This window comes from Hemitrygon akajei, chromosome 15, assembly GCF_048418815.1.
Source record: "Hemitrygon akajei chromosome 15, sHemAka1.3, whole genome shotgun sequence".
NCBI classification, from domain to species: domain Eukaryota; kingdom Metazoa; phylum Chordata; class Chondrichthyes; order Myliobatiformes; family Dasyatidae; genus Hemitrygon; species Hemitrygon akajei.
In genome coordinates, this window is record NC_133138.1 from 69,449,278 (window position 1) to 69,476,404 (window position 27,127).

The following is a 27,127-nucleotide window of genomic DNA, read 5'->3' on the forward strand; positions in this document are numbered from 1 at the left end:
ATGACTGAAGCTGTTCTGCAACAAACTGTGGGCCCTTGTTACTGACAAAGTGTACTAGTACATCAACAATGTGCGAGGCTGTAGTGGAGGTCATTGGGGACAATAGCCAAACAAATGGCTCCTTTATAACTGCATCCACTACGAGCAGGAATTTATACCTTTGAATGGTCTGGCAAAATCCACATGAATCCTGTTAATACCAGCCGTTCCCAGGGATGGAGAGTCACTGCTCTTGGCATCTTCTCAAAGTGTTCACATCCTAACAGTGCAAGGCGAGCTGCTCAATCTGCTGATTATCTCAGGCCACCAGACAAAGCTTTGAACCAATGTATTCATTTTGCCCACACCAAGATGATCAGCATATAGCTCCTCCAGCACATAAGCTTTCAAATTGGATGGTACAGAAACTCTCAATCCCCACAGAAGGCAACCCCCGTCTAGGGCAAGTTCCTCCTGGGGGTGGTAAAAATAGGGGACTGGAATTGCTGCTGCAAATTCCATCCATTTTGCATGGCCATTTTTACCTGAGACAATGTGGAATCTTTTCTAGTTTTCTTTTGGATCAGCTCTGCCATAATAGGGAGACATTCAATTTGCATTAGGGAGAAAACATCAAGAGGAAAGTCTACTTCTGCAAATATCCTTTTTCAAGAGAAAATGGGACAAACCATCAGCATTTCCATGGTTAGCTGTCCTCTTGAATTCAATCTTATAATTGTGTCCTCATAGAAACAGAGCCCATCTCTGCATTTGTGTTGCTGCTGTTAGTGGAACATCCTTCTGTGGATTGAAAATGGACACAAGTGGTTGATGATCAACACTGGTTTTGGTTCTAAATTGTCCTGCATTCCTTTCAAGCAATCAACAAAGCTCATTTCAGCTTGTTTGGTTGGAGTAGTTAAACTTCTGAGCAAACTGTATGTTCTTCCATCCATTTAGTCCAGCGAAACTGGTACTTGTTTCTCTTTGATCACTCCATTTGCTTCAAAATACTGCTCAATTTGCTCAGTATATATATTCCAGCTATGTACAGTATTGTGCAATTAAACAGGTCTATCTTTCTGATGTAATCAGCCATTTCTGCGTTTTCTTTTTTAATTTATTACTATTATTGCCTGGTGCTCAGTCTCCATGAACTCGTGAACATTATCCATGAAAACTTGAACATCTCACTGTACTTCCAAAGAAATGTTCTACACTTCTTATTTTTCTCTCTCCCCTCCTTGCAAAGAAAGAATGTGCTGCGCTTCAACTCAGCTGTGTTTTAAAACTTATTGTTGCCACTGTTATGTATTGTAACTCCAAAATGTAAAACTAATTGAAAGAAATACATGGGAGCACATGTCTACCTAGTTTTTTTACTTTTGGTGAGGCACACACATACGTCTTGGTGGTGTTTGCCCATCAACACAGCAGTGGCTGTATCCAAAAACCATCCAGCTCACCCCCTTCTGTTACATGAGCGAGGCGGTGGACGAACCCAAGTGCAGAACACGGGCGTGGAGGCAGAGTCGGGAGGCATTGTTAACGTAGCGAGCATGGAGTCGGTATCCAGGAGCAATGCTTGACCTAGAACTGGTAGTGCTAAGAACCTTGAAACGAGGTTACTCACACCAGAGTCGACCAACGAACTGGCAGCTCCTTGTTGTGATCACAGGGTTTTTAGACTGCATTTGCTGATGGAAAGCAGGTGTTTGTAGTTAGTGGAACCTGGGAATGGTTGGAAACTAAACAAGGTGATTGAGGCCCAATTCCTGAGGTAAGTAGCCAGGTGGGGGATTGGCAGAAGGGACCTGGACAGTACCCCTCCCTCAACAGGAGCCTCCAGGTGATCCTCCAGGCCTGTCTGGATAGCTCCAATGAAAATCCTGGATGAGGGAATGGTCCAGGATGAAGGAGCGGGGGACCCAGGAATGCTCTTCTGGACCGTACCCTTCCCAATCTACCAGGTATTGGAGACACCTGCCTCTATGGCGCACATAACACTCTCGACCTTGAATGGTCTTAGGAAGCGAGGGGCGAGTTTCCTATGCTCGTTCTTCAGCGAGATGTCCCTGGATTAAAGCCACACCATCTGGCCCGGTTGGTGATCAGGCGCCAGAGTCTGGTGTCGGTCGGCCGTCTTCTTTTTGCGTTTTGCTGATCTGAGTAGGGCCATGCGAGTCTCCTCCTACACCTTAAGGCACCGATTGATATGGTCCTGAACTGATGCCACCGCAATCTCCTCTTCCTGCATGGGGAACAACGGGGGTTGGTACCCAAGGTAACACTCAAACGGAGACCTCCCAATGGCAGAGCTCACCAGAGAGTTGTGGGCGTACTCAACCCATGGGAGGTGGTCGCTCCAGGTCGATGGGTTGTTTGCCGTTACACAAAGTAGCATCGCCTCCAGGTCTTGGTTGACCCATTCCTTCTGCCCGTTCGTCTGGGGGTGGAAGCCAGATGACAGGCTGACCGATGCACCCAAGGCTTGATAGAAGGACTTCCATACCTATGAGAGGAACTGGGGACCTCGATCGGAGACAATGTCTACAGGGATTCTGTGGAGGCGGAAGATGTGGCAGACAAGAAGATCTGCGGTTTCTTGAGAGGAAGAGAGTTTAGGGAGAGCTACGAAATACACCACCTTGGAAAACCGGTCTACCATGGTGAGTACAGTGGTGTTCCCATATGGAGAGGGTAGACCGGTGACGCAATGCGTTACCAGGGATCACCAGGGACAGGTAGAGGACGAAGTAAACCCGCAGGTGGCCAATGAGAGGCTTTTCTCCAGGCACAGATTGAACATGCCGACACATAGGAATGGGTATCCGCCTCCATGGACGGCCACCAAAAGTGTTTTTTCAGGATCACTGGGGTCCAATCACTCCTGGGGTGGCAGGCGAACCAAGATATGTGCCCCCATTGAAGAACCTGAGACCTGACAGAAACGGGCACATACAGGCGATTGCCGGGGTTGAGGTCATCCCATTGGGCTTCTTTTACTTTCGACTCGATCTCCCAAGTGAGGGTGGTGACCACACAGGATGGTGGGAGGATAGTCCCTGGGCTGGAACTGTCCTCCTTGGAGTCGTATTGGCGGGAGAGCGCGTCCGGCTTCCCGTTCATGGACCCCGGACAGTATGTGAGGGAAAACTTGAACCGTCTGAGAATAACACCCAACAGGCCTGGCGGGAGTTCAAACGTTTGGCGGTCTGAATATACCCCAGGTTTTTATGATCAGTCCATACCACAAACGGTTGTTCTGCCCCCTCCAGCCAGCGCCTCTATTTTTCCATTGCTGCTTTGACTGCCAGGAGTTCTCGATACCCCACGTCATAATTCCACTCGGCGGGGGACAGTCGGTGAGAATAGAAGGTGCAGGGTTGAAGCTTTTTGTCCAAACTTGATTGCTGGGAGAGGACTGCTTCTATCCCGGAGTCAGAGGCATCCACCTCGACAATGAATTGACGGGCTGGGTACGGATGGACCAGGATGGGAGTGGTGGTGAACTGCCTCTTCAGGTCAGTGAACGCCGAGTCAGCTTCAGAGTCCCAAGAGAAGTGCGTAGTAGACGAGGTAAGCCGGGTAAGGTGGGCCACCACCCAACTGTAGTCTCTGAGAAATCAGCGGTAGAAATTTGCAAACCCCAGGAATCGTTGAAGTTATTTGTGGGTTGTGGGCCTAGGCCATTCTTCCACTGCCCGGATCTTCTCGAGGTCTGCTCTCACCTGCCTGCTCATGATAATATAACGTAGGAAGCTGACTGAAGGAATGTGGAACTCACATTACTCTGCCTTCACAAATAATTGGTTTTCCCATAGTCTCTGGAGGACTTGACGGACATGGTGAATGTGTTCTTGGGGAGGTGTTAGAAAATATCAGGATCTCATTGAGGTAAACGAATACGAACCGATTAATAAAATCTCTCAGTACATCATTAATGAGGGCTTGAAAAATGGCAGGAGCATTGGTGAGGCCAAACAGCATGACCAAATATTCAAAGTGGCCCAGAGGTGTATTAAAGACTGTCTTCCACTCAACCCCCTCCCTCACCCTGACTAGATGGTATGCATTTGGAAGGTCCAGCTTTGAGAAAATGGTGGTTCCATGCAGTGGTTCAAAAGCCTAACTAATGAGGGGTAAAATGTATTTTTTCTTAACTGTTATACTGTTTAGGCCTTCATAGTCAATACAAGAATGAAGCGACCCATCCTTCTTTTCTACAAAGAAGAAACCGACGCCTACCAGGGAAGATGAAGGTCTGATAATGCCCGCCATGAGGGACTCGCTGATGTACTTCTCCATGGCCTCTCTCTCTGGTCGGGATAGGTTAAAAAGGGAACTGTTAGGTAGCGAGGCCCCAAGTAGAAGGTCAATGGCACAATCATATGGGCGGTGTGGAGGCAGGGAAAGAGCCCACTGTTTACTGAATATTGGTCCCAGGTCATGGTATTCTGTGGGGACTCGGGACAAATCGAGGGGTTCCAGGACAGGCAGAATCGTGGTAGCTTCCCTGAGAGATGGGGCTGACCGCAGATAGTTGGCATGGCAAGACTGGCTCCATTTGGCTATCCTCCCGGTAGACCAGTTGATGTGGGGATAGTGTTGGGTCAGCAATGGATACCCTAGAACTACTGGGGCTTGAGGTGAATGAATGAGACTGAACCGTACCTCCTCCTGATGGTTGCCGGATAGGATCAAGGTCAGGGGAGGCGTACAGTGGGTCACCCGAGCCAGCAGTTTTCCATCCAGGGCCCAGGTCTCCAGGAGGGTAGTTAGCGGCTCGCGAGCTATTCCAGCCTGGGAGGCTATGTCTTCATCCAGCAGATTGCCCTCGACACCGGAATCCACCAAAGCGGACAGGGACAGAGACTGTAGTTGGTAATTCACGGTAGCCGGGATCTGCATCCAAGTCTGGGGGCTGAAGGGAGTGTCGTCAGACGCACCAGAACAGTAGGAACGGGAGCTCTGCGAGGAACGGAAGGGGGAGAGAGGTTAGGGCTGGTGGAAGAAGGTAAGGTGGACCGTGGGATGGCCCGAGGAACGGGGTAACCGATCTTCTCTCTCAGTCGTTCTCAGAGTCAGTTGTCCAGCCTGGTAGCCAGGGAGATCACTGAATCCAGGCTGTTAGTGTCAGCCCCAGCCACCAACTCATCCTTTACTTTGTCACAGAAGCCTTGCCGGAATACCTCCTGGAGTGCCTCATCATTCCAGCCCGAGTCGGCCGCTAGCGTCCGGAACTCCACGGAGTATTCGGCAACACTGCGTGAGCCTTGACGGAGGGTGAGTAGACTCTTAGCAGCATCTTTACCGTGGACGGGATGGTCAAAAATCTTCCTTATTTCTGAGGTGAATGTGGGGAAGGAAGAGCAGGTCTCTGGCTGATTATCCCAAATTGCAGTGGCCTATGCTAAGGCATTTCCTCACAACAACCCCATAATGTAAGCTATTTTTGACCTGTCCGTGGCGAACGTGGATGGCTGCTGCTCGAACACCAAGAGACATTGCAGTAGAAAAGCCCGGCACTTCCCTAGATCTCTGGCATTGGGTTTTGGTTCAGGTACGTGCAGCTCACTTGGCGAACGTGTTGTTGATGCATCAGGCATCACTACTACAGGCTGTCTGGGCTGCTCAAACAGAGTTCCTGGAGTCAACAGGGTAAGATGAACGGATACTCGGTCGACCTGTTCACTGACCTTTCTTACATTCACTGACAGGGAACGGAGGTTCTCCACGACATCCCGGAGCAGCTGATCGTGTGAGCCCAGTACGGAGCCCTGGCTGGCGAGGGCTTGTTGCAGGGGATACATGTCTGCTGGGTTCATTAGGGCCAGTTTGTTCTGTTACCCGAGCATGGCGGTGGACGAACCCAAATGCAGAACACAGGTGTGGAGGCAAAGTCGGGAGGTGTTATTACCATAGAGAGCATGGAGTTGGTATCCAGGAGCGATGCTTGACCTAGAACTGGTAGTCCTAAGACCTTGAAACAAGGTTACTCACACCGGAGTCAACCAACGAACTGGCAGCTCCTTGTTGTGATCACAGAGTTTTTATACTGCATTTGCTGATGGAAAGCAGGTGTTTTTAGTTAGTGGAACCTGGGAGTGATTGGAACTAAACGAGGTGATTGAGGCCCAATTCCTGAGGAAAATAGCCAGGTGGGCAATTGCCAGAAGGGACCATGACAACTTCCCCAATTGCCCCACACTGACCCAGAATAGTGTTCTTTAAAATAAGTATCTATCTCCTTATTGAATACCACAATTAATCCAGCCTCCATTACCACTTTCCTATCCCCATTCAGAATTTAAAAATTGAAGCATAAAAATGATACACCTTATATTATTTTTCAAGCTTTTGCCATCCACCTTTCTAGTTCTTGTCCCTTCATCCAAGTGAACAGTTATTCTCTGTACCTTACATGGCGTTAAATACTCTGACAGCTTCTCCATTCCAAGGAAAACAATCATATATTGTTCACTGCAACATATTCTTCTGCCCTCTGTCTGTACTTTTACATCTTTCCTAAACTGTGGCAACCTGAAATAGATGCAGTGCTCCATTGCTCTAACTTGTTAGTCAGCCTTGGCTTAGCCAAATTGTTGATGCATCTTTCCTGTCTTGTATTATAACTAAAATAATTTAGCCTGACAACCATTTTTTGAAAGCTTCTTGCTTAATACTGCTGGGCTGCACATCTTTCATTTAACCAAGATTTTAACTTCAGAGATTGTTGAAAGCATAATAATCCTCACTGAGAAGCGAAGGATTAAATTTCCCCTCCGTGCTGCCTGTAATATTTCCAGTTCAAGAACCTACAGTAGATACAAAATGCAGTAACTCACAGCCTGAGCTGCTTATTGAATTTTCAGATTTGTCATTTGCCATACAATGATGGCAATTAAGACTACTTCAGGTATGTAAAAACAATTCTTTGCAACTTGGTGTATTAAGCCAATGCATTTAAAGCATCTGCTGCAAGGATGAAGGGGAGAATAGTATTGGGGTGGTGGTGGCATGGGGTCAAACAATTACAAATGAGGTCAAGCTGCAAATAATCTAGGTAATGAAGTGAGCTACTTCACTAGTCAGGGTCATGGCTGAATGATGTAGCTGGGTTCAAAGCAGAACAGTAAATATTTGAAAGAATGATAAGAGAACAGATAACATAAAATTAATGTAATTAATGTGTGCAGCTCTCTAACATATGCAAATAATTATAGTAACATATTTCACAAAGCATTGATCACATTGAAACACTTCTTGACATACTGTGGCTAAAACTAGTTGTCTGTTCGTGAAGGAAAGAAATAGCATCAAAGTAAATGCAATAATTCCCTGCTCTGTGGTTGCTCCTGAAACTCCAATCAGCCCTGCATCTGTTGTGAGATGCTTTTGAATTCTGATTCCCTCTTGGAGTTCACTAAGTACATTATATTGAAATGATCTGGGAAGTGTTTTGCCAAGGGTGAGCTAATCGCGTTGCTTGACTGATATGAAATTAAACCAATTTCTTTCCCTCATGTCACCACCACATAAACATTAAGGAAGAATATTTGAGACAATTTAAGAATAGGATTAAAAAATGCTTGCCAGAAAGTGAATCTCAACATAATATATGGTGATATATACGCACTTTGATAATATATTTAATGTGAACTTTGAAGATAGAGAAAGCATACCAGACAATGAGTGAAAGTTTAAAAAGAGCAGTATTTAATAAAGGAGAAATCAGTTTTAAAGTAAATTACAAGCAATGCAGTCTGTACATAATCTCGAATAGATCCCTTGCATTTGCAGTCAGAATACCAATAAGTATATTTACAAAAAAAAGCAAACAGCTCTGTTACTTGTATAAGGCTGCCTATTTTTATGTTAAATATTTTGTGTGTACAGTTCATACGATCTCATCATACTGACAATCTGAATCACAGCCCTTGAATGTGAAATTAATCTCCAGACTGGGTTTTAATGATTATTCTGCATTTATCCTTTTACCCATCTCTGGAACTAATCCCATTTTTGACAAGCTGTTGTGTTAGAAGCAGTAGGCCACTCAACCTCTGAAAACTTGTCTGCCATTTAATAACTACACAACTGATCTGATTATAGCATTAACTCTACAATCCCACCTACCAAAGGCAACCTTCCATCCTTGTGCTTATCAAGGATTTTTCTACCTCAACCATAAAAAATAATTAAAGGCTTAGCTTCTGCTGTGCTTTGAGAAAGAAAGTTCCAAAGATTCAGGACCTCCAAAAGAACAAAAAAATCACTTAATCTCTGTCTTAAATGGGCAGCCATTTATGTTTAAGCATGATGTTTAGTTCCATAGGAGGGAAAATCCTTTCTACATCCACCTGGTCAATACCCCTTAAGATCGAACATGATTCACTCTAATCCTCTCTAACTCCTCCAGGCCTTAGTGAATACGGGCCTAACTGTTCAAATTTTCCTCATAAGATAACCAGCCCAATTCTGATGCCAGTCCAGTAGATGGAATATGTAGGTATTCCATTTCTCATCGAGGAGCTATAACTTCTCTGAAGAGCATCCAAGGTATTTGTGTCTTCCTTAAGTAAGGGAACAACAATCACAACTGCTGACCCTGTCGCACAGTTCGGGTGCTCTTTCAGGCAGGGCAGCTGGAAGAAGTCAGCAGTCATGCCTGTGAGAATGCACACATTCCAGTCAATTAGGGGTTCTTTGAAATTGTATGTAAATCCCTTTCATTTCAGTCTTGTCAACTCTTGATAGAAGCTCAGTAACTGCAACACTCTTTGCTTACCTTAGTCCGCGTTCTAGGGCAGAAGATTAATGAATTAGATTGATACTGTAAAGGAGTGTTATTAATTTTGCATTAAGTTACTGCTTCTGATCTGCAACAACGGTGTTTGTTTTTAGCTTGAGAGTTTTTAAAGTTAACAGCCCTGTTGGAATAGTGTTTATTATTTTTCTTTGTTCTGTGCTTTCTTTGTTCTTATTAAAACTCAGTGAATTGTTCGTTCCACTTCTGCATCTCTTGCTCTGCACTTGGGCCTTCACTGACCTCTTATCATCAGCACTGTACAAAGGACTCCAAATGCAGTTCCTCCTAAGTTATTATAACTGAAGCTTAACCTCCTTTTATTTAGTATTCCATTTCTCTGGCAATAAATATTAATCTTCTGTGAGTTTTCTTCAACACTTGTATCTGTTTAGCGGATGACGTAGACCAACCAAAACTAATTTACCGGGGTCCAAGAGTAGATGAATAGTCAGGAGGAAATACAGTCAATTATTGAAGGAAGACAAAGTCAGGCGTACAAGGTTATGGTATGTTAATGAGAAGAATAGCAAGCATTATTGCGTCTCTATAATAATGTAAGAGTCTGATGAGTAAGGAAAATTAAATTGGAGTATTGATTAGCAAATGTGAATATAATATTGATGCTGTCATAGGGGCATGGTTGGGTGAGGAGCAGTTTAGCAACTCAATATTCCAGGGTACCTTCAAACATGATAGGGGTGGGTGCAAGAGAAGAGATGGCATAGCATTATTGATTAAGAATTCCATTACAGCATCTTAAAAACATCTTCAACTAAAACCATATGGGTGCAGTTTAGGAATTGCAAGGGGGTGATAGTCACAGTGCGCTCACGGAGGGCCAGACTCAGGTGTGGAGGAACGGCAGACTTCTCTGTACTGACTCAGCCCAAGAGCTACAGGTGGCAGGCTCACGACTCGACCCAGGGGCGTACCTAAGGCAGGATCCCCAGGAGGAGATAGAAGCAAGAGGTTAGACATCAGAATACCAACAGACCCTCAGAGGAGCCACTGAGCAACACCACAAGACAATTCATGGCTCTGCTAAGGTACTGAATGGGAGTCCTCCTTAAATGATTATAGATATGTAGAAACACATGTCAGTCACAATTAACTTGACAAGGTTGAACTGAGAGCACAAGGGCTTAATCGCTCTGGTTAAGATAATGATTAGTAAATACAGGCACTCAAAAACCGGAGAAGTTCAACGCTCTACGGCAAGCCACAGGGCTCATGACACTGATTACCTAACTGGGGGATATGCAGTCAGCTCTCTAAAGTCAGCAGGAGACAGAGGAACAGATAGGGAGACAAGTCACAGTGAAGTGTAGAAGCGATAGTAGTAGTAGATTTCAACTTCCTTCAACTTAGAATGACAGGCTTGGAGGGTAAATAACATGGACAGAATGCTGGAGGAATGCAACAGGTCAGGCAGCAGCTATGGAAGTGAATAAACAGTTGCTGTTTAGAGCCAGGGCCCTTCTTCAGGACTGGAAAGGATGAGGGGAAGATGCCAGAACAAAAAAGTAGGAGAAGAGGAAGAAAGTTAGCCAAAAAGTGATAGGTGAAGCGAGGTGGGTAGGAAAGATAAATGACTGGAGAGGAAAGAATGTGATAGAGGTGGAGGGTGGACCGCAGTAGAAAGGGAAGAAGGAGGGGACCCAGAGGGAGTTGATAGGCAGATGAGAAGAGTTAAGAGGCCAGAATGGGGAATATAAGACGAGGGGAGGGGAATTTTTTTACCAGACAGAAAATTCAATATTCATGCTGTCAGATTGGACGCTACCAATAAGGTGTTGTTCCTCCACCCTAAGGGTGGCCTCACCGTGGCACAAGACAAGGCCATGGACTGACATGTTGGAACAGGAATGGGAATCAGAATTCAATTTGAGGATATGCAATTCTTCAAATGCGCCAATGGAATCTTTCCAAGTCTGTAAACAAACAGTCCAACTAGAGAAATGGTAGCACTGGACTTTATCTCAGAGAATGTAAAGTAAGAGGGGCAGAGATTTCAGGAGATTATGATCATAACTCTCAAGTTTTCAGACTAGTTATGGAATGGGATAGGGATGATGCTAAACTGAACCAGTTGAAATCATATCACAAGTTCTCGTTTATACATGATTATACAGCGATATACATGAGTGCAGCCAAACATAACAATGTTCCTCTAGAGCAAGGTGCACAACACAGTACATATAGCCTACACACAACACTTGAAGTAATATTACTGCAAATTTATTAACAACTAAAATATATTCCAGAAGATTGAACTTTAGCATAATATTAATTTCTGATACAAATTAAAAAGTAAGCACTATAACGTTATGGTGTTTCATAACTGAGTGAGTCCTGAGTGGTGGCAGGGAGCTCAGTAGTCTCACAGTCTTGGAGAAAAATCTGTTTTTTCCATGCCAACAGTCCTTGTTCTAATGCTCTGAAACCCCTGCCTGATGGTGTGGATCAAAAAGATTTCATGATAGTTGAGAGGGATCCATGACATTGCTGAGGGCCTCGTGTACTCAGCTTTCCTGATAAATGTCTCAGTTGGGTAGAAAAGATCCTCTTAGCAGTCCTCGTAATTCTTCGTAGGGTCTTGAGGTCAGATTTCCTGTAATACTGTACCAGATGATGATACATCTGGTCAGGGCACTCTCAATGATGCTTCTGTAAAAGTTGGTTAGAAAGGTGGTGGAGGGTCAAGACTGTGAAAAGCAAGGGTGGCAACTCAAAGAAACATTAAGGAATATTGAGGATTGGACAAAGAGAGAAAGGAAGCATATGGCAGGTAGAGTCAAGCCTACTGAAGAGTTTTGGAAGTTTAGCAGGGTGGTTACTTAAGGAAAAGATTAGGAAGAGAAAGAAGAGAAAGGAAATATAACTGGAGGATAATTTAAAAAAAATCTCAGTGCTTTTTGTAGATGCATGAACAAATACATTAAGAGAAAGAAGTTAACCAGGGAAAGAATGGAGTCCTTTATGAACCAAAGTGGCAAACTGTAGGTGGAATTGGAGGATGTTTTAAAGAGTAAAGGTTAGATTTATTTGTCACATGTACATTAAAACATGCAGAGAAATGTGTCACTTGCATCACAAAGGTGCTGGGGGCAGCCTGCAGTGTCACCATACTTCCAGGGTCAGCATAGCATGCCCACAACTTACTAATCTTAATCCATGTGTCTTTAGGAATGTGGGAGGAAACTGGAATACCTGGAGGAAACCCACAGGATCATGGGAGAACGTAAAAACTCCTTACAGACAGGGCCAGGAATTGAACCTCCGTCTGTGATCACTGGAATTGTAAAATGATGGTGCTGACCGCTGTGCTACTGTGCTGCCTGATGGTGAGCAGGTACAAAGTTCAAAATAACACTTATTATCAGAGTACATACATGTTACCACATACAACCCTGAGATTCTTTTTCTGCAGGCATACTTAGCAAATCTATAGAACAGTAACTGTAAACAGGATCTGGAAACTGTAAACAGCAGGAACTGCAAACTGTAAACAAACTGTGAAAGTGCAGATATAAGTAAGTAGCAATAAATAATAAGCATGAAGTAACAAGATAAAAGAGTACTTAAATAAGTATAGTTATCCCCTTATGTTCCACCTGATGGTTGAGAGGTAATCACTGTTCTTGAACCTATTATTACTCAGGTGTGAGTCCTGAGGCACCTGTACCTTCTACCTGATGTCAGCAGAGAGAAAAGAGCATGGCCTGGGTGGTGAGGATCTTTGATGACAGAAGCTGCTTTTCTACAGCATTGTTTCATGTAGATGTGCTCAATGGTTGAAAGGGTTTTACCCGTGATGTACGTGAGATATTAGATGTCTCAGCAGACTTTGATCCTAATGAAATGTGTCTCAGTCTGCTACAGGAGGCAACAAGAAGACCACTGCATCTCTAACCTCTAACAGAGTTTCTTAATTCTTTGCTGACCACAGGTGAGGTGTGATTTGACAGGGTGACAGTAAACGTGATACCTTGATTCAAGAAGGGCAGCAGGCACAAGAGTCTCAGGTCAGGAATAGAGCAGTTATTGGAAAGAAAACTGAGGGACAGGATTAATGCATGCTTGGAAAACAGGGAGTAATCAAATGCAGTCAGCATGCCTTTGTTAGGAGAAAATCTTGTCTATCCAATTAGGCTGTACCTCACGAGAGACAGAATGTATTGGTCAGGTCAACATGAATGACTTTAGGAAGGTATTTCACATGGTCCTTTGTAGAAAGCTGGCCAAAAAGCTCAAAATGCATGGGATTCAAGGCACGATGGCACATTGAAATTAAAACCATGTTGATAGTGGATTGTGATGCTTGGGTGAAGGTGGAATGTTGCTTTAGAGATTAGGAATTTATGATGAGTGGCATACCACAAGAATCAGTGCTGGGAATCCTATTGTTTGTTATCTACATTAATAACTTGGAGATGATCGTAGGAGATATCATCAGTAAGTTTGCAGATGACACAGAAGTTAACGGTGTTGTTCAAGGCAAGGATGTTAGTCTTGGATTACAGAACCACATTGATTAGCTGGTAAATTGGGCAAAGCAATGGCAGATGTAATTTAATCCTAGTAAGAGCCAAAGTGATACATTTTGATGAGACCAATAAAAATAAAACATACATTACAAATGGAAAGGCCAGGGAGCACTGAGAAAAGTCGAAGGATCGCTAAGATATATAAGGATATGACTGCACTGAAGAAGGCGTTGAGAAACTTCACTAAGATATTTCTAAGGCTAGAGCGATCCAGTTACTGAGATGGGACAGGTTGTGTTGGCCTTCCTTGTAGTGGAGGAGATCTAAGAAATGCAAACAAAATTAGGTGAGGCATAGATAATAAACCTATACCCATGCCCTTCCTGTGAATTTTATGACTCTGACTCTATGATTCTATGGCACTTAGATCTCTATGAGATCAATAATCTCTTACCTTTTGAACATTATGTTCCATCTTTTTCACCCCATTGAAAGTAACAATTCTGCACTTTCCACATGATACTGCAATTACCAGATTTTTGCCGATTCATTTGATCTATCTGTATCCTTTAGTATCCTCCTTTTGTCCCCTTCATATCATTGTGTCACACAAAGTTAGCAAACTTTTCTCTATACATTCATTCATACAACTTACAAGTCATATATGTAAGTTGTAAATTGTTGAGAGCCCAGCATTGAAGGGTTTGACACATTACTTGTCACATCTCATTACCCATATACTGACTAATTTGCGCCTACTGTTTCCTTTGGGCAGTCAATCTTCCGTCCATTCAAATATGTTACCTCCTTCACCATGAGCTTTTACAGTCCTCCATTCCTTGCTGAAAGTAAGATTCCCTACAGTGCAAAACTGGGTTTGCTTATAACCTAAGTGTGCATTTTGTCTGAAGCAGTTAACATCTTTTGATACATACTGTTCAGAAGATAGCTGGTAGACATATTTGAATAGTTTTTTTTGCCTAATTCAGTGAATGTCAATTATTTTCTTTGCATTTTCATATGCTGTTTTTTAACTTCAATTGCCTTAAATTTGTTTGTATCTTCTGTCCATTTATTGAACCCCATTAATTGCTGTTCCTGCTAAGTATTTGCACACTTTGTAGTTCCATTTATGGTCAGATTCTGAGGTTATCACTGGAAGTACCTTATTTGTGGATTTTAGAGAGAGTGAGGTGAACGACAAAAAGAAAGTAAAATTGTCTACTGAGCCCTGTGACGCCAATGGCTTTAAAATGACACTCTCTACATTAATCATCTGCTTTAGTTTTCCACAAATAGGACAGCTATCAATTTAGGCAGAATAATTTGTAATTATTCAGAGTCTCTGCCTTCTTTAAAAGCATCACATATAGGAAAAAAAGTAAACATCTTCTAAATATACAATTAAATCTCTTCTCTGCGTATTTACTTACTCCTTTAACGTATTATTGTAGATTCATGAGGTATGGTTTATTTCTTCCACTGTCAAGCTGACTACTTTGTATGGGTCTTCATGTTCTTTTATTGAGAATTGATAGTGGCTTATAAAGTGCTATCAAGCAATTCTTCATGATCAGTTCCAACTAAATGGCCTTTAATTCCATGATTCATACTTTACTTCCTTGAATAATGAAAATGCATTATCCATTCTTATGTGCATACTATAGATTTAGGCACTTTCTGAAATGATTAATTTTGCCTAAAAGGAAAAGCGGGACTGATATTCTAATTACCTTGGGAGAATAAGACACTTTTCAAATGTAGTCACTACCATATGATGAGGATTTATAAGTAGGAAACATAAAGCTGATTTATTTGTATTGCTTCTTTTGGGATCCAGAACTATCCTGTGTGATCCAATACACTAGATACACTTTAAATAATAATTATGTTTAATATCTTTATCATACAACAATAATTGAAAATCATAAACAGGAGAAATTCTGTAGATGAAGGAAATCCAGATCAACACACACACAATACTGGAGGAACTCAACAGGTCAGGCAGCATCTATTGAAATGAGTAGATAGTCAACATTTTGGGCCAAGACCCTTCTTCAGGACTGAAAAAAGAGAAATGTAATTATTTGTGAGATATTTTCTCCATTGTATTTTATTATCTGTAGCTGCAGAACACCTTACACAAAATAGATGCCAGTAGCCATGCTTTTTTATGTGAGGAATTTCTAAACCAGATGAATTCTTTTTAGTGAATTTAATCATATATAATCATCATAAAATCCATTAAATACTGTTTTTCAGATTAACTCTGCTCATACAAATGAATCAGAAGCCATTACTTTTTATAAGGTATTTTAAATGGGCCAATCAAAATAGAGAGATAAAATTAACAATGAGGATTCAGTTATTGATGCCATGATTCCAAGTGAAGGACTGTAAGCAGACTTTTGAAAGTGTTGTGGTCTCACAAATGGCACTGGAGTGAGAATTCAGAGCATGGGATGGAACAGGCACTTGCATTGTTTTAAGATTTAAGATTAGCTTTATTTGTCATACACACACCAAGCCTACAGTGGAACATGTTGGTTGCATCAAAGATTGACACAGTCTGAAATGTGCTGGGGGCAGCCTGCAAAAGTTACCATACTTCCAGCACCCACCTGAAATACTAGACTTTGCATACGTCTTTGGAATGTGGAGGGACAATGGAGAACCCAGAGGAAACCCATGTAGTCACAGGGTGAACGTACAGACTTCTTACAGACAGCAACAAGAATTGAACTCTGAGTTGTTAACTCTGTTAAAACTCCCTGGAGGTGGGCTTGACCAGAATCAGTTGATTCGGAGGATAGAATGTTATTAACTGAGCCAGATCTAATAGTCCATGCTTAACATTGAATGTTCTACTATGTAGGGAGTATAGATGGATAGGGTGCACAAATGCAGTGCAAACAGAGCAAAGAACACATACTCATGTCTTGGGTGGGAGAGCGTTAAACACTTTGTAGAAAATAGAAAGCAGGGCCAGTTGGGTCATTAGGTAATTAGGCATTTGGCAAGGGCCAATAAAAAATAAGGCATTCTATATTCAGACAGAGTAGTCATTTTGGCTGTAGTGGAGAGTGTTAGTGTGAGAGAGCTTGCGGCTTTGGCTAGAAGAAACAGAGGCTGGTATATTTATAATAAATTTCTTTCTTTCTTTATTGCACAATTAGTGTGAACGCCAGAGTGGAATGCTCCTCTGTGGGATGTGGGAAGACAGGGAGTCCTCCAGTGTCCCTATCGACTACACCTGCAAGAAGAGTATCTAGCTGTACCTTCTTACAGACTATGCTAAGAAATTGGAGCTGGAGCTGATGACCTGTGGATCATTTTGGAGGCTGAGGAATTGATTGACAGGAGATTCAGGATGGTAGTTACATGACACAGATAACTGGGTGACATCAGGAGAGGTAAAGGGGATAAGCAGCCACTGCATCCTACCCTGTGGCCATCCCCCTCGATAACAAGTTTTATTGTTTTAGATAATGTTGAGGAAGTGGGGGGGGGGGGGGGGGAATGACCAAGTAGAGAAAATCTACAGCAGTCAGGTCTCAGAAGAGAAAGGGGATGAAGAGGTGAGGGGATAGAGGATTCATTGTTTAGAGGAATAGACAGGAGCATTTGTAGAATAGAACAAGATTCCCAGATGGTATTTTGCTCCCCAAGTGTCAAGTTCATGGACATTTCAGATCGAGTCCATAGCATTCTTAAGTAAGAGGGTGAGCATCCAAAGGTTGTGGTCCATGTTGACACCAATGAAATAGATAGGAAGGGTGATGAGGTTTTCCAAAATGAATTCAGGGAGTTGGAGGAAAGTGAAAGGACAGGACCTCAGGGGCTGTGATCTTAGGATTGCTACCCATGCCAAGTGCTAGTGAGGCCAGAAATAAGAAGATATCACATTTTAACACACAGCTAAGGAGATGTTTCAGAAGGGAAGGCTTTAGGTTTTTGGTTCATTGAGCTCGCTCCACAGAAGGCGGGTGGGGCAGCTTGCATCTAAGCTGGAGGGAGACCAATCTCCTCGCAGCAATGTTTGCTAGTGCTGCACAGTAGGATGTAAACTCGAGTTGCATGGGGAGGAAAGCCAGTGTGCCAGGGCACATCGTGGAGTGGCTGTGCGAAGAGTGATGTTAAGCCGACATACAAAGACAGCAGCCAGAATGTTGAACATGATGGGAAAAATATTCTGAGTTGTGTCTATTTCAGTGCAAGCAGTATTGTCGGTAAGGTAGATAAGCTTAGAGCACAGAGTTATGATATTATACCTATTAGCAAGACTTGGTTGCAGGAGAGGCAGGACTTTCAGCTCAGTGTTCCAGATTCATGATAGAAGATGGGGTATTAAAGGGGAACACACAAAAAATGCTGGAGGAACTCCACAGGTCAGGCAACATCTATGAAAATGAATAAAAGTTGATGTTTTGGGCCAAGACCCTTCATGGGGAGTGGAAAGAAGACGGAAGAAACCAGAATAAGAAAGTGAGGGGAGGGGAAGTTGATAGGTAGGGGATAAAGAAAGAAGCCGGGAAGTGATAGGTGGAAAAGGCAAAGGACTGAAAAAGAAGAGATCTGATAGGAGAGCGGAGTGGACCATAGGAGAAAGGGAAGGAGGAGGGGCATCAGTGGAGGTGATAGGCACCTGAAGAGAAGAGTCGAAGAGGCCAAAGTGGGTAATTAAAGAAGAGGGAAAGGAGAGAAGAAGAAATTACCAGAAGTTGAAATGATCAACGTTCATGCCATTAGATTTGTGACTATCTAGACAGAATTTGAGATGTTGCTCCTCCAACCTGAGAGTGACGGTCATCGTGGCAGAAGAGGAGACAATGGACCAACATGTTAGAAGGGGAATGGAGATAGGAACTGAAATGGTTGGCCACCAGGAAATTCCACTTTTTGCAGAAGGAGCTGAGGTACTTGACAAAGTGGTTGCCCCAATCCACATCAGGTGTCACCAATATATAGGAGGCTGCATCTGGAGCTCCAGATATAGTCGACGACCCAAACAGATTTGCAGGTGAAGTGTTGCCTCATCTGGAAGGACTGTTTGCAGCCTGAATGGTGGTGAAGGGAGAGGTGAATGGGCCGGTGCAGCACTTCTGCTGCTTGTAGGTATCAATGCCAGGAGGGAGATTAGTGAGGAGAGTTGAATGGACAAGGAAATCAAGGAGAGAGTGATCCCTGTGGAAAGTGGTACTGTATGTGTTTCATTGTACAGTTCCATTGAAGATGGCAGAAGTTGCAGAGAATGATGTGTCAGATGTGAAGATTCGTGGAGTGGTAGATGAGGACAAGAGCAACTCTGTCTCTGTTAGTGCAGCAGGAAGACGCTGTAAGTGTGGTTGTCTGGGAAATGAAGGAGATGCTGGTGGGGGCAGCATCTGTGGTAGAAGAAGGGAAACTTCTCTTTCACAGGGAATAGGGTGAGCGGAGGTATTGTTAAGGTAATTGTGGGAATTGGTAGGTTTATAAAAGATATTGGTAGACAATTTTTCTCCAGAGATGGATACAGCAAGATCAAGAAAAGGGAAAGAGGTATCAGAAATGAACCAAGTGAACTTAAGGGCAAGGTGGAAGTCAGAGGCAATGTTGATTAATTTAATGAGTCACCATGCGTGCATGAAGCAGCACCAAAGCCATCATCAATCTAGTGCAGAAAGAGTTGGGGAACATTACCAGAGAAGGGCTGGAATGTGGACTGTTCCACGTCATTAATGAAAGGGCAAACATATCAGTGGGAGGGTTGGCATTACTAGTCGGAGAAGACAAATTAAAAGGCTCGTCTGCTGAGGGCATATGGGTGGAACTGAGGAATAAGGATTGGAAAACCACATTAATGGGATTATATTATAGACCACCTGATAGTCAGTGGGATTTAGAGAGGCAAATTTATAGAGAGATAGCAGATAGTTGCAAGACCATTAAAGTAGTTGTTCTTCTTGTTTTACGGCGGTTGGCATCCAGCTTAATGTTACACTACCACCACCTTCTGCTCCAGAGTGTGGATCAGATGACAAGCTTACACTCTAAATCCCTTCACCCATTCTCTCTCTCACACACACACACACACACACACACACACACACACACACACACACACACACACACACACACACACACACACACACACACACACACACACACACACACACACACACACACACACACACACTCTAATCTACACTTTACCCTTCCTTTTTTGGCTGTCCTAGTATCCTATTCCTGCTTATCCATCATATCCTATAAAAAGTTGTGATTGTCAGTGATTTTGACTTTCTATATATTGACTGGGACTCTCTTACTGTAAGAGGACTGCATGGGTGAGAGTTTGTCATACTAGTTCAGGAAAACTTTCTTAATCTAATTATCAATGTCCTATCTAGAGAGAGTGTGATATGGGATCTCCAGTTTGAGATCAAGAAAGGGCGGGTGACAGAACTGTGTAAGTGGAAGACTTTGGATCTTGTGATCATTGTTCCATTTGTTTCAAAATAACTATGCAGAAGTTTATGGATCATTCTTGGATTTGAGATTTTAATTTGGACAGAGGCCACTTTTCATGGCACCGGAAAATATCTGGCAGGTGTGGAATGGGAAGGGGATGCTTGGTAAGCAGGAGGCCTTCAAAAGTGAAATATTGAGAGGACAGAGTTTGTACGTTCCTATTATAAAAAAAGACAAAGCTTTCGGGTTTAGGGAAACTCATTTTTTGAAGGGTATTGTGGCCCTGGTTAGGTGCATAGCAGATATAGGCAGCAAGGGACAAAGTGAAGTGTTTGAGGAGTATAAGAAATGCAAAAAGGCACAAGCGGGAAATCAAGAGGGTTAAAAGAAGGCCTGAGGTTGGGTGAAGTTAGAATGAGAGATCATAGATTAAGGGTGAAAGGTGAAATTTGTAAGAGGAATTTAAGGGGGATCTTCTTCACTCAGAGAGCTGTGTGAGTGTTGAATGAGCTGCCCGTGGAAATGGCGGATATGGGTTCAAAAGCATTATTTAAGGGAGTTTTAGATAAGTACATTGACGGGAGAGGTATTGAAGCCTATGCTCCAGGTGCAAATCGAAGGGACTAGCTTGATTTAACAGTTTGGCACATACTGGATGGGCCAAAGGGCCTGTTTCTGTGCTGTAGTGTTCTATGGTTCTAAGAAGAAGCCAATGGTAGCCAAGAAAAGCAGAGCTGGTAAGTGAATGTGGTTCGCTGTCTTGCAAGACAAATGCGATGATGATTAATAGAAGTTATAATTTATACAAGTAGAGTTTGAGATCTTGGTGGGAAGTATGTAAGTGATAATTTAATGCACAATGTTTTCTATAGCACTGAGTAAGGTTAAGGATGAGAAATGTTGCAATAGTGTAAGGTTGCTCACTTTGCAAATGTTTCTGGTTTAAAACTAAGCTCAGGTTGTGAAGATTAGGTCTTAATGGTGTTAAGTTAACGTAATAAAAAGTTTCTGCCAAGAATGTGTGTATGAATTCCAGGGGTACACTATGAAGTTTGTAGTGGCAGCCAGACTGGATAAGTTTAATCTCATCATGACTCAGTTAGACTATTGATGAATTGGGATAGTTGAGCAGGGAATGATGTCTTTTTCCAAATAATATTGACTACTTAGAGAATTCAGAGTCTCTCAATCAGCAATAACATTTCAAGGACTTTAAAAAACTTTAAAAAATAATTCAATTAATTATTATCTATTCCAACTTGCCCTGCCTCCACTGATTCTAGAGTCACACTAAACTATTTCAGAGGGAAATAAGAGTCTGCCATATTGGTGAGCCCTGTGGCAAATCTCGGCTAGACTAGTTCAGTAACCAGATGGACTTGCTTTCCAGTCTGAACAAAAGATGTCTATGTTTCATTCAGAAACCACAGTAAGCACCTCAAAACATTAAAAAGTAGCTTAACTTATTTAAAGTTACTGCATATTTCTGAAAAAAGAACACAAAAATAAAAATGTTGAAAACGTATCTCCAATGCACGATTGTACCTAGCATGATTCTGTAGAGAAAATAACAGCGTGCTATGAGCAAAGACCTGCAAATATAGCATGCAATGTTGAAAAATTGAGTCACAGCAGAAATAAATGTTGTTCCTAATCTCCATGGAATTCCCTGGAATCCTTACAACTGCTATGTAGCACACAAGTTCTCATTCATTTCCATAACACCATAAAAGACTGAGGCAAAACATTTTCTGATAAGATTTAAAATATATATTTGTGCATTATTATTGCCATTATGAAGTACTATCCTGTTTTAGACAAAAGAAATACACACATTATACTGATCTCTTGTGGTGAGATTGAAATTAATGGTGTTTTGCCTTCAAGATTATACTGCATGAATGATGGTATGTTTATTCTAATGACTTGTGGCATTTGTTCAATATGAACTGTAAGATGCAGTGTAAACTGGGGAAATAGCCCAGTCCTTTTCTATCTTTCAGTGACAGTTGAGTAAAACCCTATAAGTATTACAAACACATCATGTGGCATGCATCGCCCTGGGGAATTGAAGCACAGCTGATTGTGATATTAGCTGTTAAACCTGCGGAGGAAAATATATTTTGAGGCTGAGTCTGTGAGGCAAGCTCTGGTAATGGAGAACAGAAATCAACGTCTTGCTCCTGTAATCTTTTCACATAACTGGACTGTTTTGAGAGCAAATACTGTACACACACAAAGAGATAGAGTTTTATTTACAGCACACTAGCTATTGACACAGAGAATATCCATAAAACTTGCAATGTTTGAGAGGCAGGCAAACCACATGACTCTGTTGTCCAATAGGATCACAATATGAACATACATACATAGATATAAAAAAGAGAGATGTTTCATGATTAAAGATAAAACACTGCCCAACAAAGGTTTTAAGGGCACCATGGTAGCATAACATTTAGCGGAAGCTGTTAAAGCTCAGAATGTTGGAGTTTGGAGTTCAGTCCCAGTGACCTCTGTAAGGAGTTTATACATCCTCCCCCGAGGAATGCTTGGGTTTCTTCTGCGTGCTCACCCAGTCTAAAGACGTACCGGTTAGTAGGTTAATTGTCCCATGATTAGGCTAGGATTAAATCAGGGGTTGCTGGTGTCATGACTCGAAGGGACAGAAGAGCCCATTTTGTACTTGATCTCTAAATAAATAAGGACAGAATAAATTGCGAAGGCAGAACTTCATGTTTTACTAGACATTGCCTATGAAAGCGCCCAAGCACTGGTAAGTTGGTAAGTTGATTATTATTATCACAAGCTGAGGTACAGCACAAGGCTCAGTTTTGTTTGCCAAACATACAGATCATTTCATTATTGAAGTAAATTGAATTGACTTTATTATTTACATCCTTCATGTATGAGGAGTAAAAATCTTTACATTACGTCTCTGTCTAAATGTGCAATGTGCAGTTTACAATAATTTATAATAAATAGTATGTATAACAGGACAGTCAATATAACGTTGAAATACAGTTGTGTCAGCACGAATTAATCAGTCTAATGGCCTGGTGGAAGAAGTTGTCCCAGAGCCATTTGGTCCTGGCTTTTATGCTGCAGTACCGTTTCCCGGATGGTAGTAGCTGGAAAAGTTTGTGTGGGGTGACTTGGATCCCCAATGATCCTTTGGGCCCTTTTTACACACCTGTCTTTGTAAATGTCCAGAATAGTAGGAAGTTCACATCTGCAGATGCACTGGGCTGTCTGCACCACTCTCTGCAGAGTCCTGCGATTCCCAGAGTTCCCATACTAGACAGTGATGCAGCCAGTCAGGATGCTCTGCATTGTGCCCCTATAGAAAGTTCTTAGGATTTGGGCATCCATACCGAACTTCTTCAACCGTCCGAGGTGAAAGAGGCACTGTTGTGCCTTTTTCACCGAACAGCCGGAATGTACAGACCACGTGAGATCCTTGGTGATGTGTATGACAAGGAACTTAAAGTACTTTGAGATAGAACAAGGGAAAACAATAGCAGAACACAAAATAAAGTGTTACAGAGGAAGTGCAGTGCAGGCAAACAATAAGATTCAAAGCCATAAAGAAGTAGGTTCTGAGTTTAAGAGTCCATTTTATTGTACTAGGGGACTGTTATAGCAGTGGATAGAAGCTGCCCTTGAGCCTGGTGCTATGTGCTTTCAAGCTTTTGAATTTTCTCCTGCTGGGAGGAGGTGCGGAGAGAGACTGTTCAGCAGGGTTGGGATCTTCTATACTACTGGCTGTATTACTGAGGCAATGCGAAGTATAGTCAGAGTCCACAGAGGTTTCTGAGTTGTGTCCTCAACTCTCTGCAGTTTCCGGGATGTCGAGTAAAGAGGTTGCTATACCAAGCTTTGATGCATCTGGATAGGACACCTTCAATGCTGCATTGATAAAGATCGGTGAGACTCAAAGGGGCTGGTGACTTCCCAGCTCTAATCAAAGTGGGAAAGCTAGACATTACATTAACAAAGTTCAGCAAGAATAAGAAAATTTAAAAGGGTTAAGGGTTATTGGTGGCAGTGTGCCACAGAAATTCTGCTCATTATCTAGTGGTTAGTTTAGCCAGGTGAATTTGGTGAAGGTAGTGCTGAGTACAGAAGGAGTGCAATTGCACAAGGCCAATGACAAAGTGAGGACTGCAGAATTTGGAGGTTGTTGGTGTGAAAATGGTGGGATGTGGATTCCTTAGGTGGCAGAAAGAGGATTCTCTTACTTGTCACTCCAAGTGACTGTACCCAGAAAACCAGAGAACAATGTAGGTAGAAGGAGATAGCAGTTGTACTGACCTGCGAGAATGGGGATAGACATAAAAAGTGAAGTGAAAATAAAATAAATCTACAATTATTTGAAATCTGAAATTTTAAAAACACTTGAAACACTCACTAGGCAAGGCAGCCTCTGTGGAAAGAACTGAGAAAGGGCGTTTCTTTTCTCCCATTTTTTAATCTTAATTTCTCTCTGAAAATGGAAGGCCTGGACTGCTGAGCACCTCTTCCCATTTTACACTTCACAATTCCTGCATTCTTTGGTCCGTGTTCTATTTTCTATATACTATTGTTTATGTTTACACACTATAGCAGCTCCTATTCTTTTACCCTATCAATAATCTTGGTTACAGCTTTTCTCAATGTCATTGTAGTTTAATATATATATATCAGAGAAATCCCCCACCCCCCTCACCTCCTTCCAGTTAAAAAAAATAGCTTTTGTCTTCTTCTGAGTTCTGAGAAAGGATGCTTAACCTGAAATATTAAATCTGTCTCTCTTCCCATATTTGTGGCTTGATCTGCTGAGTATTTCCAGCATTTTCTGTTTCTGTATTATATAAGAAAGGAAACAAGATGGCTTTCTGTTGTGAGGAAGGAATGGTAGAACAAAGGAAATATCTCTCATAGCATGAGGTCGACTGAATAAAAGTGGCATTTAGGATCAAATAGTAATTCTTTATCTGTGTATTCAGTTATTCAGTACTGAAATCTGCAACTTTAGGAAATTTGTTTTTACTCTTTGAAATAGAACTGACTATTTCTGCTAGTTATTTTTTTATGATTTAGGCTGTATTTAAATCCCGATATCCCACATCAACTGTTTGTTTTGCTCTATAGATGCTACCTGACCTGCAGAGTTCCCTTGGTGTTTTGTGCACATTCCTCAAGATTTCCTACACATGCAGAATCTCCTGTGCCTGTGATTTTAACTCAGTTGCTTACTCTCTTCTCTAGTACAGCTTGACCCGTGGGCATGACCCATAACCCTGCTTTTAGCAACATATCTGTCTTTATACAGATACAGCCTGTGGTGCACTGTGTCTAGAGTGTTGGAGTGAGCCATTTCTCCATGAAACAGAGAATGCAGCAATCCCTCATTTCCCTCTGATTCTGCAATCTTGCCTTTAGTTCATCTGTCTTGCTTTCTAGTAACTGTATACTAGCTAACAATATTATGAGCAGAGGAAGTTGCACTCCCCACCACTTTAGTCTAGCTTGAGGTCTGCCCCGTCAGTCTCTCTTCAGACGATAGGCACCTTGGACTACTCAAGGTGCTGCATCTGCAATCCTGAGAGTCAAGTTTACTAAATCATTCAGGAGATCATAAAATCCTTAGTGCGTTCAGTCAGTTCAAAAATATGTTTCTTAAGTGGACATTACAGATTGCATATTACAGTGATACTAACTCAGAAGTATATCTAGTAGCTTTTGACCTGCATGCAAAACGTCACTGTATATTGTCAACGCTATCTTAACTAATGCGTGGATTAGAACCAGTGTTGAAAATTAAGGAATTGCTCATTAAGATAAATAAATGAAGTATTTATTTCTCTCAGTAGAGTGTAAGTCTTTGAAATGCTCTTCTCCAAAGGGCAGTAGAAACTGACTCTGTCTATTTGTTAAGACAGAGGCATATTGATTTTTAATTATCAAAGGTGTGAAAGGTGACCAGAAAAATCAGAAATGTGGAACTAAGGTTACAATTAGATCAATCATGATCTTATTAACTAATGAAGCTGTTCGAGTGACCTATTTCCTGCTTCTAATTTGTACATTTGTATGTTTGTTATTACATGAGTTATGGGCATCTCAAGTCAAATGTATCCTTTCTCCATTCTGAGACAGCACACTCACAGCTTCTGTTGTGTTTGTAGATCCTGCCTGTTATGCTTTTTCTTGATAAAAGACAAACTTTGCATGGGTTTTCAAATGCAAGTGCATTTATTAACAGGAGGCTTCTAGTTCCTCACCTTAGTGTGTGTTCCCCCCCAGTCACCAATGTCACCTCTGGTTCTGTGTGAACCACCTGCATTACACACTGTGAACTGAAGCTCTTCATAATAACACACTGCCTACCACTATAGCACTGTCAATGCTCCGCTCACTTTTCACAAGCTTATTATACCATGGAGAGTGGTGGTGGGAAAGTAAGGCAAATGGTTCTCATTTCCAGTGCTAATGGTTCTCATTACCCTGGACATTAGGAACAACAATTGATTTGTTCAGATGAGACAAAGGAGACTGTAAAGGGGGTTCTTGGAGAGAGAAGTAATGAAACACCACACTATGGTAACAACTTGGATTTCTGAAAAATAAATTCCTTTTATGTTTGAGGAGCTTAAATTTTTGACCATAGAAATGGGCAGAGAAAGCTGACTGAATGATAAACCATTGTCCATTGAGTAGTAAAAGGATGCCATTTTAACCTTTTGCTGTCAATTGATTCTAATATTTTGTACGCCATCACTATTAACCCCTCCTGACGAGATGCTGGCATGCATCTCTTTAAGTTGAGTGTATTGTGCCTGCAAGAGTTGCTAGAATTCTTTCTATAGCTGGATCTGAACCATGGAAGAAAGATGGATGTCTGACCATAGAAATGAATAAGCTCATAAAAATTTCAGCATCTGCACTGGAGGTCTTGGGGAGAAAAGAGAAAGGAATAGCTGTATCATACTTCAACTGAGGAGTGTGAGGAGTATCAGTCGGGATCAGGGAACTGGTAGGAACAAGCAGCAGTGGAGTATCACCAAAAGACTTTGGATACTGTTCCTCTGATAGCTGAATGAATTCATGTAGCTTGTGAGGTCAATGAATGCAGCTTCACTATTTCAGCAGCTAACTGCAGAAGCCTCGGTGACTGTTTCATTCACTGAAAATCCCATCACTCAACAACCATCTATCTCCATCAATGACCAATACTTAGTATTCGAGTGCCTTAACTGATCCTCATACATTTAACACAGTTGCAAACCTGAGAGATTATCTACTCTGCCAGCTAGTCAACCAAGCACACAGCACACATTTTTTTCCTCTCTTGTTGGAGAGATGTTGCACATTGGGCACCTGCAGGAATTAAGTGGATGTACTGAAGAAAGACTGTATGGAG